The 20,204-nt window shown below is 34.4% G+C and overlaps 1 pseudogene; it reads right to left on the reverse strand.

Moving 5' to 3' along the window:
• Positions 1 to 2,579: 2,579 nt before the first annotated feature.
• On the reverse strand, positions 2,580 to 18,710 carry LOC129362247 (macrophage mannose receptor 1-like; annotated as a pseudogene).
• Between the last annotated feature and the right edge of the window lie 1,494 nt (positions 18,711 to 20,204).

A 20,204-nucleotide genomic window follows, 5' to 3' on the forward strand; every position in this document is an offset into this window, starting at 1 on the left:
CTGCTATCAAAAGTGGGAATACTGTACCATTTGATTCCAAAAAATGGGAATGTGCAAAAAGAAGCCCCAGGATCACATACAAGCCATGCATTATGAACCTTTAAAATGCCCCAAAGCTGAGCATTTAATCCATATGTTGCCTGCAGAAAATGTAGAAGTGATGTTAGAGATTTCAGAAAAGGGAAGGATTTAGTCACTGACTTATTCCGCTGCAACACGTCACTAAATCTCCTTTTCAAGGTTTTCCTTAAAGTCAGAATTCTGACAGTTTTGTTTCATACTTATTTATTTTTTGATTAAAATCAGATCAACACATTTTCAAGTATTTCAGTGTGAAGTGTATTATTAAAAAAAAACAAAAAAACATTTAACCTATTTAATAACTTGAAATAATTTACAACATGTTTATTTGCTAAGATAATCATCCTAAATTTAATGCAGGACTCAACACAACAAAACAAAGCACTGAAATAAATTCAGAAAGGTACATTTTTATAAACTCACCTTAGGGGTAAATGTCTTAAGCTTTTCACAATTTCTCTGTTTTTTTTTTTAATCTGACGTAAAAAATCCAAAAAAACAGGAAATGAGTCAAACTGCAGTTTAATGTGCACAGCACAATTTAATAGTAAATCAAATCACTTTGCCTTAGGTAACTAAAATCCTTCCTTTTTGCAAGTTTTGCAAAAAGGAAGTCTTCAGAATGCTGACTGTCATTTTTAATTTCTCAAACCCAATTTTTTGATTTCCTCATTTGATTCAGTTAATGCTTAAAGTTCACATTCAAGTGTGTTGTGTTGTCCAAGAAACACTTTGAGCATTATAATAGCTCTTGCTGAGTTTTAATTTAAAAAAACAAACCAAAAATAAATAAAACAATAAAGGAACAAAACAATTTTCATGATTATTTTCAAAGAAAAGCAACTATTCAGATTTTGAGAGGGCACATCGGGATCACCAAAACACTGAAAGTGTTTGTCCAGGTAAAAAGAACTTCTTTGTGATTCATTTCAAGGCTACCCACTCCTTGCCTCCCTGGGGAGATGCATGATTCAATTCTTTTCATATTTGAAACGTCTTGTTATCCCAGATGATAAATTAACACACACAGACAGACACTCATGCAAGTAACTCAGGTGGATAAAGATTGATATTTTATTTATGCATCTGTCTATTCTGATGTCAAATGTGAACTTCTGTTAATAGCTACCATTTCCAGATATTAATTTTGTAGAGCAAAGCTGCCCTGGCTCACTTTGGAAACCAGCTTTTTCATTATTATAACTTGTTACTTGTCTTAGATCAATATATAATATATAGATATATTTTTTAACTATTTTGTGACTGTATACTAGGAGACAGTTAATCTGTAAAACATTCAGCTGCTCTGCCTCAAACACCTTTGAGTTCAGTGCTTTGCCCGACACCAACATGTGGCAGGAGGAAGATAGAATCGGAACCATAAGTTTTGGATTCTCAGCACACACATCTTCTGCCGTAGTCCAAGCGCCAAAGCATTTTATTTCCAATTTAATTTGAATTCACAAATTACATCAATTCACTTTCATTCATTTTTATTTTATTCATATAAGGCCTATTTCAAACAAAGGTCATTTTAAGGCACTTTACAAAACAGATCTAATTTATCAATAAAATTATACAGTCAAGAAAATAATCAAAGTTATCATTCGGACACATTTAAGATCAGGGAAATTCCTTCTATATAAATCCCACTTATTATACAAAATGGCCAACTTTGTAAAAATGAAAATAAAACAAAAAAAATGAATAGCTTTACTAGCAAATTCCATTTTATTTATTTACTTTTTTTTCTTTTTACCAAAGCAACAAGTTGACAGGAAGTTTTGTTAATTAGATTTTTTTTTACAACATATTTATTTGCTAAGATAATCATCCTAAATCATCCTGAGCTTCAATCCATCAAAAATATTGATGGATTTCTCTTGTTAAGCATAATATAACTGATTACCATGTCAAATATAGATCTAAAGCAATGTTTTATTTTTCTCTACATATTAATGTTTCAAAGTGGAATAAGATTTGTTGCATAAAACTAACAAAGAATTTGTGGAGGAAGCTAAAGATTAGGGTGATGGCAGGAAGTCCTTCTGAGCTCCAAACACTTAAAACCTCTCCAAAGATTATTCCTCTTTACCAATACTAGTAGGAACATACTGGCCGCAAAGGCAGGACAAGGCTTTCACAATAATTATTGCTAAGTGTATACTTTCCCATAAGTCATTTTTCAATCAATTGTAAATATTACAACATATAACATCAGTATTTCAAAATGTATAATCTCTTGCAATGATTGTTTTTGTAACTGTTGGAAAAAATACTTGTTAATTGTCATTTATTGATCACATTCACTTGATTCATCATTTACTCATTTGGTGCCTTTTGACCTTATGCTTCTAGACATATCCTGGTTTCAGAATAACATTACATATTGACTGCTGAAGTGAAACTTACACATTGCAACATTAAAGATGCAAGGAAGCTAAGTTCATAAGTTCATTTCCTACTGGAAGACTGTCAGCAAAGATAGAAACCAATGGTCTTAAGTGCTTTTGCAGGACTGCAAAAAAACACCTTACATCTGCACAAATCACATAGGAAGTGTAGCAAGATAACTTCCTTTGTTAGTCAGAGAATGCTCTGACCTACCAACTGTATAACTTTGCATTTTCTCCATGCTGGGAATTGAATTACAATCAAACATCTATAGAGACTTTCTACCTTTTGTGAATTCTGTCTTGTTTGATTTTTTTAGCAAACACATTTTTCTAATAATAATATTTGGAGAGGTGTTGCATCATTTCTAAATGAATGACTACTTTGAGTCAACGAGTGTTCATGTCTTCTTTCTCAGTAGGCAATTAAACTTTTGCAGTAGTTAGAATACAATATACATCCAAGCTACTTGAATTAACATTCCAGTTAATTAATTGTTACACCATCTTCTTGTATAAATCATTCTTTGCATTTACATTGATCCTAAGCAGCCATAACAGAGAATACGTCCATGCACCATCTGCTGTCTTTTACAATTATATAGTTATTGCAGGTTGACTGTTATCTTCATCTGCGTTCCCCAGCAGTTTTTTAGTGTCCACCAAATTTTTCTGTGACTGGTTGCTGCTGAAAAGCGGGTTGTCAAAGGCCGTTAACCCTCCAGGGATTGGTATGAGAGTCATCTGACGACCAGACTTCTTGAACAGGAAGAAAGCAATACCTGCTCCCATTGCGATCCCAGCAATGACAAACACAGCTACTAAAGCTGTGTGACCCCGACCTTGAGGATCAATGGCAACATCTGCAGAGAAAAAAAAGTAGATGAAGAGAAAGAAAAAAAAATTCCAAATAGAAAAAGATGAAAGCATGACTCACTTGGTTTGGGTGATGGCTTTGGAGGTAACACTGGAAAGAAAAAGAAAACCTTATCAAAATATATTGCAGATTTGGTTTCGTTTTAATTGGTAGAAATTATTTGCATGCTGCTAACAAATTCTAAATTACTTGCACTGTAATGTTGAGAGGACCATGTTTGTCTATGTGGCTTTTACTGTGAAATGTCAGCTTTTAGGCAGCTATTTTCCTCAAAAGAATGAAAGAGGTATCAATATGATCTTTAACAAAGTCAAACAAATGGACAAAGTTTAAAAAACTGAGGAAATGTACCAGAAATATTTCATTTGATACAGTGTAAATATCAAGTTTACATTGTAAAGAAAATATAAGACCAAAGACAATAAAATTAATTACACTATGATCTTTTTACTACAGCAAGGGAAGTGTCTGAAATGCTATTGAAGTGATTTTGATAGTTGAGATTTAATTCATTGTAAAGTTTTTACCTTTGGCTGCTTTACAGATGTATGGTCTTTTTTGCCATTGAAACCCTGTATGCCATTTCCCGTCTGATACACTAATCATGCCGAAGTAGTAAATCGGATACTCTTGCCAGTTTTCAAAATCCATGACCGTCTTATCCAACCACATCCATTCTCCTGGGGATAGACAGATATTTATTTCATTATTTGCTGTAATTTATGGAATAACTAAAATGTTTAAAAATAGAAATAAATAATAAATTACACAAATACATTGTAAAACATTTGAAGGTGCCTTGAAAATGCAATTTCAGTAAACATGAAAATTATTTTGGTTTTAATTCTGAAAGTAAAGTTCATAAACATTGTTTTTTAAGTTTATTGGTCTTGAATTGTGATTTTTAACTGAATGCTGCAATTTAAATCAAACTATTTCACAATATGAAAAAAATAACTGTCTTCATCTAGTTAAAGAGCACACATTTCTCTATATTTTCACTCACAATAACACAAAATTATTTAGCTAACTACTTAATTAGCTAAATGGTTAAATAATTACTTTAGAATAATTTAAATTCTTGCTTCAAATTGCATGAACAAAATTTTTGATCTGGTGATAAATTTCATTAAACATTACGATGCATTCTGCTCTCAAATATTCAGTGTGAACAGGACATTATCCTCAAGCTTTGTAAGCTAAGGATTGCTGAAAATAGACATTTTCCTTAATAAAACACAAGACTCAGATCAATCTAACACAATTCCATCTCGGGATAAAAAGACATGCTGCTAAGCATTCTGGGAAACAGTTCCCACTCCTGTCTTTTTCCGCTTGCAGTTTTTATAAGTGCTAAATTAAAAACTTAGAGGTTTGAAAAGATTCATAAAAAAAGTTGACACAACTTACTACAGTAAGTTTATATTTCACAAACTCACACATGTAGGTTCAAAATCTAAAACTCGCTAAATGTAATTGACTGAGTTGAAGACAGTAGACACAACTAAATGTGGCTCAAATATTTTACAGTGTAAAATTATTTTTGTAAAACATGGAAGACACATGTTCAGATAATTTTTCCTTTAACACTGCCTTTTTGTGATGTTCATTACCTTTAGTAGTTTTGAACAGGCCCAGCCAATAAGATGTATATGAGTTTTGAAATGTTTTAATGTTATTAAGTATGAAATCCTGTTCCCAGGGATCTCCAATGCTGGCAAGGGTTCCACCTTCACAGAACACACCAGTAGTTAATTTTTTGTGAATGCAAAATCAATTTTCACTACTGCAGAAAGGATTTTTCACAGAAGACACCTACCATGTGACAGACAGCTAGTAGTTGCATCTTGCCACTCTTTCTCTTCAGAGAAAAATAGGTAGCAAAAATTTCTGAAAGGTTTCCAGGTCTGCAACCGACTTCGGCCATATGAAAGCAGAGAAGCCCCGTATCCAGTCCTACCTGGATATGGGTCTTCTGGACAAATTCCAGGATAATCGTCTGATTAACTTCTGGCGGTGTGTGTCTGTGTATTACATAAACAGTGGTACAAATTACTTATTTAATAATTGAAAAACGTTTTATTAAAATTTATTTGTCATTACATAGCAAAATAGAAGAAATTTAAACAGTAAAATGCAGATTTAAGCAAATTAAGGGATGTTTTTGCTTATATGTTTATTTAGAATATATTTAGTTTGCCTTCACCTGTGGACTTCATGCAAACACTGCCGAAGTTGTGATTGCAATCACTGGTTTTCCATTTTCCATTAACATCCACATAAACACAAATTCCCCCTATACGTGGTTCATTCCTATCCCAGCGGGTGAAAAGTAATGGCCAGCCCTCTATGTATTGGAAGTAGTTATTAGTCTGAAAGTAAAAAAAAAAAACATCCAAAAAATAAAAAAGAGATAATACATATGGCTCAATGACCTAAACTTTTGTGTTAAGTAAACGTTGGTTACATAGATAATCAACAAGTATCTTGTTTTGAAAATAAAACAGGCTGAGAAACATTCAGTGTAATTTGGTAAAAAGGGTTAAACGTTGTTAAATATCTAAAATATCTGTTAAACATTTTTCAACTGATCAAACTGAAATTCATATTTCCACTTAATACATCAGACAGGTCTTGTACCTGTAAAAATTTGCATTTCACAATTCCCTGTGAGCATTTTGTTATGAAAGCATTACATCTAATATGTTTGAATGGAATCTAGAATAAATGTTTGCTTTTAGAGGCTGTAAAGACCATACCTGGTTTTTATTGAGTCCAATCCACAGAGGACGTTTAAGATTCAAAGCCAGCAGCTCAATGTAAGCCTGTGTCCACTCACTCCGTACACTGACCAGTTTGGCACCGTCAGCTTCACAGGTCTTCTGAGCATCAGACCAACTCTTTTGCTGGGTGACAAGCTTGATGGAATCATTTAGGATTTTGAAGTAATTCTCTGGATTTGATGGTGTAGTTGTTTCAGGTGTATTTGGTTCTGTTTAAGAATAGAAATGATAAGTAATAATTTTTTAGTTTTCAATCATAGTACTTATGTCATTGCAAAAATGTGCATTTAAAAATGTATACATTTAAATAGAAATGATTATAATTAAATACTATCTACTTGTAATCAGAATGCATGAGTTGTGTAACCTTGTAAAATAAAATGGAGAAACATTTTTTGCATCCTTAGAAAATAATTTGTGTAAAAAATTTATTTGTAAAAAATAATTCCTCAAGTTCTTTTAGTTAATATTTTTTTTACTGGTGCAAATAAAAAACTCTCATGCTTTGGTGTGAGTTTCCACCTGCAGGTACTAAATTTTACAGCTGATTGGTCAATGCTAGGTCAATTAAAAATGTAACGATCCACTAAGATTACAGAAAAGTTCAGTAGGAGATTCATAGAATCTCATAGAATCAGGTGTATCTCAGTAGTGTAGAGTAGTAACATAATTCAGTATCACTTTTTGGGTCACTTGGAAGCTTTTGAGTTTAGGGTTTGAGGTCTTGCTGTTTATGGTGATTCTACCAACTGGAATTTGTTGGTGGTCTTTTATTGAATCAATGCATTCTGCATAAGTACAGTGAGTCTTCCCAAGTGACGTATCTCATGCTGTGACAGCACACTGCATGAGAAGCCATTGCTGACTGTAGTGAGACATAAGGGCAATATCTGTCAAATATCTAACTTAGAAGTAACTTCACTTCACACCTAGTAAATTGGACATCTGGAGCAAAGTAGAAGGATTGTGCAAACAAAATGGTTATAAAAAGTTCTTGTGATTGGCCAATCAGCCAAAGAAAAGAAAAAAAAATTCTCTTTACAAGGTTACACAAATCAATTCACAACTATGGATTCCTATTTACAAGTATTAATTATGCAAATTTTATTACAATTTTACTAATCATTTGCTGTTTTTTAGCAGAGAGAAATAAACTAGACCTGGACTGAAGGTTGAAAGTGGGACAGAAAGGTGTAGTATGCAAGTAAGTGAAAATTTTACTGTTTTGAAAACCATCAGCAGGAACCACGTTAAATGACTTACGTAAGCCACTTAAACATATAAATCCATTGGTGTCATTGCAGGATTTAGGTATCCATTTTCCAAGTCCATATGAAGGATTACCGTTGATCACAGCACATTTTTTCTGTTAGAAATGACAACCCAGCAAATGTAGATCAAAAAAGATGGTAATTAAGTGTAAAATGGTAAGAATTACATTTTAGAAAATACTCACCTCGTTTCGAAATGCAATATACAACTGCAAAATAAAGCAACATTTGAAGGTTATTATAATCTGTACACCTGAGAATCAGAGAATATTTTTTGTTCCCCGCAGGGGAAAACTGAGGGAGATGTGATCAGAATTACAGGGAGAGATCATATCTATTCAGTCACATTTTCTTTATTCAGTCCCTGGTAGACCAGCCCTCACTATTAGGACGTAATTTTCTGCCAGTGGGTCAGAGCGAAGCTTGTTTCACTAGCAAAAGGAATGGTTTTTGTGTATTCAAACGTAAATAATCTAAGAATTACTTACGTCTTCATCAAAAGGATTCTGACAAATTGTAAAACTACTGATTTTGTACAAAGAAAGATGAATGTTTTATACCATATAACAATAATGGTGTGAAAGGGGTGAATGCCTATTTCGCTAATAAAACATAACACAAAATGTTATATTTAATTAATTGTTTGAGTAATAACATTTTCAAATTGACAACACAAACATACAATGTTAACTTACAGAATTATCAAGATTGACATAAGACTTTGGCCGTCCATCGGTCCAGTAAAACCCATTGCCATACGAGCTCTGAAAACCAATCCACAGGTCTCTATTTGGTGTGTTCGCCATTTCAGACACTAAAAAAACTGAAAACAGAAAACATTCGTTAAAGTCCCAGACAATTTCAAATCAATAACATAATAAATTTCTGGCTTTTCTGATTGGCATGGAAATTCCCATCACTTTGCATTCCAGTTTAATCATGTTTAGACCTGCAAACAATATTTCTAGTGAGGGTGGTTAGTAGTCAAATACAAAGCCTAACTACAGCAAGGCTGATGACTAGAAAACTTAGCAAAATACTAAGGTAAATATATTTGTAGCAAATAACTTGAACTGAAGTAAATGTTCAAAACTGTCATGAGAAAACCACCTTGCTCATGTCTTGAGGGAATAGAGGCCAAGTTCCTCCCATCTCTTGACATTGTTGCCTTGCATTGAACCATGTTACCTACTTATATACTATATATGATCTTGTAACACTGAAATTGAGCCATAAGAAATTAAGTTACAATTTGTGTATATTCCAACCGAATGCATTCGATCTAGCTCCAACAGAAGGATATTCTCAGATATTCTCAAGGTATAAAACTGAAATGCTGCCAAATCTCACCTTGGAGTTGATCCTCTTCCAGCCTTCTTTGCAGTTACCTTGAGGTGGGACTGTAGGAGCCACGGTGGCATTGACAGGAGGTGAGCTACTGCGCTTACAAATAGAGCCAAATTCAAATCCACAGTTGTAATCATGCCAGAACCCTGTGAAACCATAAATGATAAGTCAGGAAGCCACGATATGCATTTCACGATTTTGTGTGTATATACATAGGGATTGGTGACATTTACCAAAGTATTCATATTTACATATTTTTACAGATAGTTTGTTATTTAATTTTTCTGATTTCTTCATCATTGTTCTGATTTGAACCTTTCTGTACTGGCCCTTAAAATAAAAATACAATAAGTAAGAAGAAAATCTACGGGTGTAGATGTATGTGAAATGATAAAGTAAAAAAGTACCAATAGTATTATTATTGCATTATAATAATAATAACTATTTTGTTAATTGTTCATATCCCTCCCCTGGTCTTAGTTTTGTCTATATTTTTTGAATGAGTAAAAGTTGGTGAACCATTTTTCTACAATACCCTATTCTCTTACTTCATTATCTAAAAAATGCAATCAGAAGGACAAAATAATAAAAGTTCTTTTTAGTCACAAGACAAAAGTAAATCACCGTAGAAGTCAAACTTCAAACCATCTAAGATCTAATGATTACATCACGGTCATTCCAATTAAAATGTTCCCAAATTATCAAGGCTCATATTCTAACAACACATATAAAATAGTTTTTTCAGTTACTTTCATTTAGTTATCTACTCACCATTGAACGTTTTCATGACAACACAGTTTTCATCAAAATTAATAAAATTAGGTTGTCCTTCATCCCACATTTGATAAATCACTGGAGAACCATCCATCCATCTTAAAGCAAGAAAAGACGAGGTCAAGTATGCAAAGAAAAATACACTAATCCATTAATCTGCTCTGTTACCATTATATTTAGTTATAATGCTTTGAAAGAAAGCTTGCAAACAGATATTCATTTTTTCCCAAATATGTTTGGAACATAAACTTACTGGAATGACTTGTCAAGATCCACAGTTAGTCCAATCCAGAAAGAATCAGAATGATTGGATATCTACACTCAAACAAAGGCTCATTTTAGTTTATGAGTGCAGGAGAATATGTAAGAGAAATGTAACAAGAAATTCAGAAGTGAATAACTTGTGTAAATTCATAACATTGTGAACTTCAGTGAACTTTGCAAAAGGCAAATACAATTCTAATCCTGCTGCATATCACCTAATTTTTTGGGCAATTCATTAAGTTTGTCATTTAGCTCAGTCAAATGAGGAATTCATTCTTTTTTATAAAATAGCACAGTAAAAATGTCTGTAGGAAGAAATGTTTAATCCTGGGTCATGGATTTTAGGTTTCATCTATTATTGAGCCAGGGCAAAACACATTACATGCTGTAAGCTATTTTAGCTCTCCTCTCTCATGCTGAAAGATAAATCTACACTCCAATCTCAGGTGCTTTTTAGCTTGAGGCAGAGATGCAAAAATGCTTACAAAATGCTTACCACTGATTTTCTTAGTTTTGGGAGATCATCCAAAACTTACATGGGAAACCGACCTTATCCACCAATTATACCTACCTAAACCTCACTGTCACCGTTTACTATCCCATGAGGGAGACTTAGAGACTTTATCGCTATTTCATTTAAATTTTTAGACAAAAACATATGGATCGGGCAAAAGTGGAATCTGCAGATCAGACGTTTAAAAGATCAACTAAAACTGACAAATAAAAGGGTGGCTTATAACAAATATTAATCTTTTTAGATTTTTATTTTTCTTTTACTTTTGTTTTTCTTCAGTTTCACAATGTCATGAACATTTGTGTGAATTTAACTCACAAAATCCCAATAAAATACATCTCACATATTTATGATCAAATGCAAACAAGTTCAAAGAGCCTGAATGATTTTGAGAGTCTCTGTTCACAGAATTTTTAATATAAAGTAAATGAAAATTTTACTGAAATGTGGTGAATATTGATTTCTTTTTGACAAGCTAAATTTGAATTTTGTTGGATATTGTAGTTATATCTTAATGAGCTATTGCAAATGTGCCATATCAAAGAATCAATAAACATACCTGTTTCCACAGGAAAATACGCTCTGCTTCGCTGTTGATGGTCACAAGGTCAGCATGTTTCTCTCTGCAGGATTTCCGAGCATCGTCATTGGCCCTTTTCCGGGTTTCAATGAAGTATTGATTTCCCCCCCATTCCAGCCACCCGTCAGCGGTACGGTTGTAATCTGTGCATTTGCCATAGCAAATAATGCACATTAGATACTCTATAAAAGTAAAGTCTGATACAACACAGGCAGATTGTAGCCCTGGATTAACTGGCAGAGCTTTAAAAAATCACTGATGATCGTAATTTGCTTAAAACATTAAAGTCAGATGATAGCTATGGTAGCACAACAATCTAACTACAAAGATTCTTCATTAAATTTTACACCACATTTAAATCTTAAATTTCAATGTTAAATAAAATAAAAAACTTTTTTTTAATCTATGCATGAATCATAAAATCAGATCTAACATTTTCATTCTCAATAAACAAATGTTAAAATTCTACATCTGTGATAAAATGTTAGCATTTATGCCTCCGCAGCTGCTTAGTTCATGTATGCCTGGAGTCAGCTCTAAATATGACCAGCATTACCTGGAGTTTGAAAATCTGTTGGTTAATTACTTGGAATTTAACAGAAGTGCAAACATATTATATTATTTATTTTAATTGAATTTTTATTTGTTGTTTTTAAGACTCTATAAATATTGTCAACAAGTAACCTATAATGACCGAGAAAAATATTTCTACATTTCCATTAAACTTGACATTTTTTACTACAAAAACATGGTGGCCTGTTGGTGGATCATCATGACGCTCCCACCACAGGTCTTTGCAGTTTTTCTAGGTGAAACTCTGGCAGACATGTAAACATGTAAAGAAAGGCGTTTCTCAGGATTTAAACTCTTTTTGCAAGGAGAAAATTCAACCCGAACCCGAAGTGAACCAGTCGAACCCAGCATGATTACAGTTTGTTAACGACACAGTTGCGATTTGTGAATTTCAAAAAGTAATATTCAATTTGTCAGAACAAAAATGTGCACAGTCTGAGGGTTTGCCAACCATTATTAGCATCACTGCCAGAAAGTTTGTTGACTATTGCGTTTCAGATTTAAAAACTGAGTTATTGTATTCAAGTTATTACATAATTCACTTACCTGGAGTTGGAGGAGGTGGGGGTGACTTCGGAGTCAACCCTACATATAGATAGAAAGCACACCAGAAATAAAATATATGGTATAATTGGGAACTATAACACAAACTTTGGTAACATTCAATGTATCTAGGCATGACGTTATATAACTTAGCCACCTTTTACCTGTACGGATCTGACAAACCCAGCCATTAGGCGCTTCACACTGATTATCACTCCAAGACCCTGATAGACCCCAATCGCGTGAAGAGAATTCAACGCAAGATTCAACATTGTTTTTGTTGTTTGGCTCTCCATCTCTCCAGTGTTGAAAGTTTACCTGTTAAGGAAACCATTATGATAAGGATCATAAAGATCATAAATAGTTTTGTCACAGATTTAGAAGTCCTGTAAAGAAAAGCATCTGTTTACTCACTGGGGATCCGTCACTCCACTCAAAACCAGTGCCCTGGTCACTGGCACTAAGTCCAATCCAGAGTGTTAAATATCTGCTGTAGTTGGGAGATCTGGAAACAGATTATATATTTAAGTTTCAGTAGCAAATACAAGAGTGTTTTGGTGACCTACACATTCCTCAGGCTGCCATATATGGATGAGTATGGATAAAGACCATGGTTTGTAAGACCACTGATCACAAATACAGTATGTGTGCGTGTTCCCTGCACTCCTATAAAAGGCTCAGAGTCTCTAGTTTCAATGGATTTGTCCCTCCAACCAACCTCTGAATTTCTGCTAACTTAAATTCAAAATTTTGCACTTGCTTAATCTCTAAATATATTGTCTTTGCTTAATAAATGTATTAACTTATTTAAGTCTGTCTTGCGGTTTTGCCTTCCACAGAGGGATACTACAGACAACCCCTAAAAATATGCTTCACTGTAAAGGCACACATACACCACATTTTATAATGTAAGCATGCTACATGGTATTTCTCATCCATAATGTGATTTCAGTCTTATTAGCAAATACTGATCATTTGGCAAACAAACAAAAAAAAGAAAAAAAAAATGATGTAAAAAAGCATTGTGGTGCAACTCATTGAAAAATTGCTGTTTATGGCAGTAGATAAATAAAGTCATGCTGTACCTAGATGATTGCTTATTCAAATTCAACTCAGCAGCGCTGTGGAAGCTTAGTAGGTCTCCTCCGATTGCTCTGCAGTAGTCCCTGGCCTCAAACCATGACTTTGTCTCTGAACCCTCCGCAAATACCTAAAAACACAAGACGTTCACCTCCTGTTATCTGTGTTCATTCATCCCTCATTTTATTACTGAGCAAAATTCAAGTGAATGCGATGTCTCCAATCAGACTGCAGTTCATCCTCTGATGTCTTTTGTTTATCAGTTAACTGTCATCATCAAAACTATGAGAAAATGTGCAGGTTGCCTCAAACAAGTTAAAAGAGAAGAATCACACTCTCATCTCAGAAAGGCAAATTTATGGTTTCAAATTATAATAAAGCAGCCATTGAGGATTTTATTATTAGTGTTTCAATTATTTGAAAACCTAAAACAATCAAAATTGCAATCAGCCATTTTTTCTAACTAACATTGCTTATGTTGACAAATCACTGCAGTTTAGCAGTGCATACATTAAAAATGTCAAATTTCACCTTGAAGCAGAAATATCTTGATGAGATTTTGGTCCATCCTTCTGCACAAAGGTCAGAGGGAGCAGTCGTTGGTGCAGGTGTCAAAGCTGTCCCTTCTGCTTGATATTTGCAGATGTACTTTTCTCTGTTTGTACACGGCAAAACATCCCAGAGGCCCGCAGTGCTACCAGTGGTCATTGCGACGCAACCCTGGTTGCGCCCTTGTTGGCAAAAACATTAAAAACTGTCATTTTAAAAGTTACTTTCAAACACATTATATGAACATAGATGTTTTGTACCTGGCATTTCCCTGTTCCAGTGAGTATATCTCACAGGCACAGTGCTGGTCCACTCAAAAACATCTTGGTTCTTCTGGTTTGAAAGCCCTAACCAGAAATGTTTCTCGGATCTGAGGCCCACCAAGCTGACTAGGAAGGCATTATCCACCCTGGAAACATGGACAATAAAATAATAAACCATTTACCACAATAATTTTTGTTATTTAACTTACATATTTGATTTTGAGCTACAAAATAGGTTAATTTAGCTAAAGATAAAGATTAAGTTAGTTGTGTTAGTCCTAAATACTGTGCTATTTAGATGCAATAATGTAAAGGTATTTCTTAAATAACAAGATAGAGCTACAGTATGTTTCACATTAGTTAAACAGCTAGATTTTATGAATGAGATGTTGCTGCTATGTCGTCCTACTAGGTCTAAGATTATACAGAACAACATGGTGTAATATTTCATGGTTTTTTTATACATTTAAAGCTTTTTAATTGTCATTTCTTTATCTCAGAGGACCAGTTGTTTCTTCTTATGTCACTTAATTTGTTTATCCTTACAAGAAAATTCATTGTATTTTATGATTTTGAACAATGTTTCTTTTAAACAGATATGGCTTGTTTGTATCACAAAATCCCTTTGGTGTTAGAAATCTGCCTCCCTCACTCTCTCTTTCTTTTCCTCTCTCTCTCTCTTGCTCTCTTTTTTTAACATTCCTGTAAAAATATGTAGGCTATGTATACCTGTTTGAAACATCTGCCAAGTAAGAATTTGATCTCTTGCATTCCTCTTTCGCGTCTCCAAATGTCTTTCTTTCCGTTCCAATGAAGTAACAGTAGGAGCCGTATCTTTTCCAACCCTTTTCAGGAAAAAAAAAAAGAACATTTTAATCTCTTTCTGTGTCAAGATGCAAAACAATATAACAGGCAGCAAAATATTGATCTGACAATTGTGCATTTCTAATTCTATCACTTATGAAAACTGTTTTGTTTTTTTATTTACTTTGTTGAAATCTTCCCTCTTTTGCTTTTATGCCATATAAAATATTTAAAAAAATGTTTTTCCAGACTTGGAAAAAATCACTCACAGTTTTGCAACCTGCATCCTGCCGTATTTCATCCCCACTGGGTTCAGAAGCACTGGTTTTCATACAAATGAAGCCATGGGTCTCCTTACAGTCACGATCAGCCCAGTTTCCGTTCTACAGAAAGAAAATACAGTTTGTTTTACAATATTCTATGTTGCACGACTTTGTATTTTTGTGTTTATAATGTAAAGCACTTTGAAATGCCTTGTAGCTGAAATTTGCTGTACAAATAAAATTTGATTGATTTGATTGATTGAATATATTGTCAAAATACACAGATTTGATCTATGCAGACCCATTCAAAATAATGTAGAAAAGTTTGTTTATTTTAGGAACTTAATAAGTGAAACAAATGAATAGATTAATTACATGCAGATGGATGTTTTGTGTATATTTCTATAAATTATGATGATTTTCCACTTACAGTTAATGAAAGTATTACATCAGAGCAATGAAACTATTTTTGGAAACACAAATGTTGGGTTAATGAAAAGTATGTTTAATACCTGCTTATAGGTTGTTATTGTCAAAAGGTACTTTTAATCTGACAAACAAGACTCATTGGATTGCATATTCTAATTTATTCAAAATGACTGTAATACCTCCAATCAGTTCTGGCTCTCCTGTCAATGGGATTTACTAGAAAAATCTCCAAATGGGTTAGAACCAGATCTAATCCATGAACTACCTCCACTTTTTTCTATGTAGAGAAACAGTTGGTGTTCTATGTCAGAAGCTCATATACCTATCTCAATAAGTTGAGTGACTATAAATGCATTGGTAAATTGAGTTCTTTGCTTTGTAGCCCAGCTTCACCATACCAGACCAGATTCAAATGTGTCACATTTAAAAGAGAACATAATGTTTCTCACCTCTCCTCTGACAAGAACACAATCGTTTTGGTTTGTTGCAGTTTGTGGTTTTCCAACCTCCCAGCTAGTGAAGGTAACTGTGGTGTGGTCAGACCAGTCAAACAGTCCTTCTGTTTTAATGTCATTGAGTCCAATCCAAAGCTCATCAGTGGAGGCTGCAGACAGCAGAAATAAATAAAGGAATTGCCGTTATACATCTAAATATCTATCATTAGTTTATAGGACTTCATAAACTTTAATTTATGTGCTTAGTTTGCAAATTCCTTATTGTGATTAAAAGAAAAGACAAAATAGTTAGCTTGAATTTTAGCAATTGGATGGTTTGTCAAGTGTAAGAAAACCCCAATCTAAGAAGCCTCCAGAAGACAGATTGATATGAAAATAAGGGTACCATATCCAAGCTCTGACGTGATAAAACTATGGTCCTCCATATTGCGAATGCTTGCAAGATCCCCTCCGTCTTTACGACAAGCCTGCTGAGCACCAGACCAGCTTTGGGCATTTCGATAAAGTCGGAAGCAGTGACCATTGTATGGAACCCATGGTGCTGAACAATATCCCATGTTAAGAACTGATTGCAGGAAACACAAAAAGGAGAATGTAAACCACAAGGTGCAATAAATATAAGTTCACAACATCATAAGCATATTTTATTTCTCCAAGTAAAAATTATTTTACCTGCCGTTGGAGAAGCTAGAACTCCTTTACTGTAGCAGATGTAGCCAAATTCCTTGCTGCATATTGAATTTTGCCATGCGTACCCTACGGTTCCATCCATCATTCCACAGGTATATGCTGGATGGGTGATTGGTTGTCCTAAAACGACATAATGGAAAATGTTAGGTATGTTGTAACTTATCATAACTATTTTTTCACATCAGGGTTTAATTTTGTAATTTAGTTTTTCATCTTGAGAGAAAATGATTGTGTAAATACAACGCTGTGTCCAGAGACTTTGTTGTTGCATATAAATGACAAGAACATTAACTCAAAAGCAACACAAGTTTGTGAAGAGTTAAAGGAAAGCTATTTGTGGACCTTGTGATTTTTATCAAAATATGAGACTGAAAAATCCTACCTGAATCCCAATTAAGGTAACGAAAAGGGTCCCCATTAGACCACTTCCAGCCATGTTCTGAATCCAGAGTCAGCCCGGTCCAAAGTTTATATCCTTGGCGGGTTCCTTCTGGCTCAAGCAACACTATATGGGTGAAATAAAAGAACATTTAAAAAGAAAGACCATGAAGAGCTCATGTATTTTCTTGCCAGTCTGAGTTCTTATAAGTCGTTGAACCTGTGATGTAAGCCTGCTCGTGGGGGTCATTGATGGTGAGCAAGGAGGCGCTCTGCTGCTTGCAGCTTGCTTCAGCCTCTGCCCACGTCAAAGCAGAATTGGTGTTCAGTTGATAAAATGCTCCACTTACTGGATGTTTGATCCAGCTGTCCTTATCTGCAAAACATAATATACAAGTTCATCTAACTAAATAAAATAAAAAACAACTTTTTCTGTCATGAGGACATCAGATAACTTGGACACATTCTCAGGGTGACCACTTAAGGGTTAAATAGCATATAAATGTTTTTTCTTCAGTAATTCTACAAAGAAATGTAACATTTACATTGTATAGATTAGCTACAGAGAGAAATAATTCAAGTTTGTAAACTCAAACCCAGCAAGTGCCGTTAGAAATATCAGTATTTATACAAATATACATCTGTGTATGGTGGCTCAAGTAGAGCCTCAATCCATACTTTGGGAGGCATCTTTTTGACGATTTACCAATTTAATGAGGTGGCATATTTATGTTATTTTACTTTTCTCATGTTTTTTTCAAACAGCTCAACATTCACTAATGATAAAGTGCTTTTTTAATTTAAAATGGCATTACAGTAAGCATTTAAAACACTGACTATACTATATCACTAAGTACTCAGTACTCACCGCTTGATGGGCAAAAGCCCCATATCTGACGATCGTATTTGGTTTCAACAGAGCACCAGTTATTTTGGGCGTCAGTCGAAGTGCAACTTGAGTACCACTGGTTTTCGTAAAAGAAAGGGAACATGCAGGGCCTTCCTGCTGCATTGCCTCCTATCGTGTAAAGTTCTGAAAAATGAATAAAAACAACACAAAAAAATTGTTGCAATTAAGCACTGTAATTGATACTGATTAAAAATTAGTTACTTGGATCTTGTGAAAAATGCAGTTTTATACCTCTGTAAGTTCTTGTGCAAGCTCCACTGGATGTCCCTGATATCGTGAGTTTGCTGTTGGGTCCTGCTGTTGTCACCAGTACAGCTTTGTTATCTGCTTGGAGCTCAATAAATAGCTTGTGTTCGGTGTTTGCTTGGAGGGTGAGCATGGTTCCATTCGTACAGTTCCATTTTTGGAGCTCACTGGTTTCATCACAATCGTAGAGGCTTACTTCACTCATCACAGTTATTCCCTGGGCTCCCAGACATTTATTTTTGCCAGGCACCAGCAATCGGTCAGCAGTTGTCCAGCGTAGTTCTTGGCAAATGGAGTCCGTTTTAACCAAGCAAAACCCAGCTGCGTTGGTAAGTTGAAATGGTGAATCTGAAAAGAGAAATTGTTAAAAAATGAAAAGTTCTTATCAATATTTCAGTAGCTAGCTATTAGAAAATGTTTTGTCTATATTATACAGACATGCAAGCAATAATTAGACACAGATTTCCATATGCAACTACTGCTATTTAAAAAAATCTGAAACAGATTGAAATCAAGAGTTGGAATACTGCACCATCTAATGCCAGGCACTGTAGCATTTTCAGTAGGAGCACAGTGACAACACATGTGCTCCTCATGATTCCTCTTAGACTTTCTTCACCAGGAGAATGCTTAATCCATGTAATGTCCACACAAAATCTAGAAGTTGTGTTGGTCAAGATGTAGAGATGGGGGCTTTTATCCGGAGACGCATCACGACAAGCCACGTCATCACATCTCTTTTTTTTTATTCTTTCTATTTAGTCAGCATCATGTCTGGTTTGTTTGCTTCTGACAAACAAGTAATTACCATATAGTTCCTGAAATCTGAAAGAGCAATTTATTTGAAGAAAGATACCCTCTGCACCATGTTCTGCCTATGACCTTTTCTTTGCATCCCAATAGACAAGAAAATATGTGCGTAAATGGTAAATGTAAATGTAAATGTGCGTTCCTGTGGTTGCAAAAGACATTTTTGGGAAAGACTATTGCTAATCAGAAAACCAAAAGTTCAACTGTCGTTTGTCATCAACATCAGGTGCTTCTCATTGACTTGCATAACAACTTAATAGAAAGTCACTAAAAATTCAAAGAGCAAGCATTTAAACAACTGCACTGACTTTAAGTTAAAGGATTTTCAAGTCTTTGAAAGCTATATGTTTTAGATTTAGAACTGTCTCTAATACATTATGGATCATACAAAATGAACCGTAGACAGTTATGGATGTTATCTATTTTGTGGTTTACAAAGATTTAGACCAATGTAGTAGAAGACACCCTGCGATAGACTGGCGACCTGTCCAGGGTGTACCCCGCCTCTCGTCTGGAACACAGCTGGAGATAGGCACCAGCACCTCACGACCCCGTTAGGGAGAAGGGTAACCGGAAAATGGATGGATGGGTGGATGGATAGTAGAAGTCAGCTTGAGAAATCGTCTGGAAACTATTGGGAAATAGTTGCAAAAAGGGAAGTCTTCATAACGCTGACTGTGATTTTATGTTCTTACTTCTCTGGAAAACATTTCATTAAGTTCAGTTTAAGTTGCTGTGAAAGTGAATTGAATTATAAAACAAGAGGCAAAGCTTTCTATTTTTCAATTATAGGGTACAAGTTAAATTTATTGTTTGATTTACTCTGCTATTTCTTTTAAATTTTGAATGTCATTTTCAGCCCTCCATACAAGAAAACCTAAATTTGCCATGGATGTAAGTAATTCTGGCTTAAGTTGAAGTCTGTTGTTCAGATTATACTTTGTTAGCGCTTGTGTTTGTGTTGAGACAAGACCAAACAGTTCAGACATCGCTTTTAAACCTAATCCACAAACTAACATTATAAATTACAGGCCACTTTATTTCCTACTTATCTTACTGTCTACTACTTCCCCATTCTGATATTCGAACTTAACTTCAGCAAATCTTTTCTGTTAATGCCTTGAATTGCTTCCATGTGATTGGTCTATTCTGATTATTTGTACAGTGAGACGACTGTCTGCCATTGAACATACATTTTGGAAAATTAAATAGAAAGGTAAAACTGCCTTACACTTTCAAGAACATTTATTTTCAACGGAGGAATAAACTCACTGTAAACATCCAGGGGAGCAAATATTCAGTGTTATCTTTTAACCAAAAGTTAAAA

Source organism: Poeciliopsis prolifica, unplaced genomic scaffold (genome assembly GCF_027474105.1).
Source record: "Poeciliopsis prolifica strain line A6 unplaced genomic scaffold, Auburn_PproV2 SCAFFOLD008, whole genome shotgun sequence".
In the NCBI taxonomy this organism is placed as follows: Eukaryota; Metazoa; Chordata; class Actinopteri; order Cyprinodontiformes; family Poeciliidae; genus Poeciliopsis; species Poeciliopsis prolifica.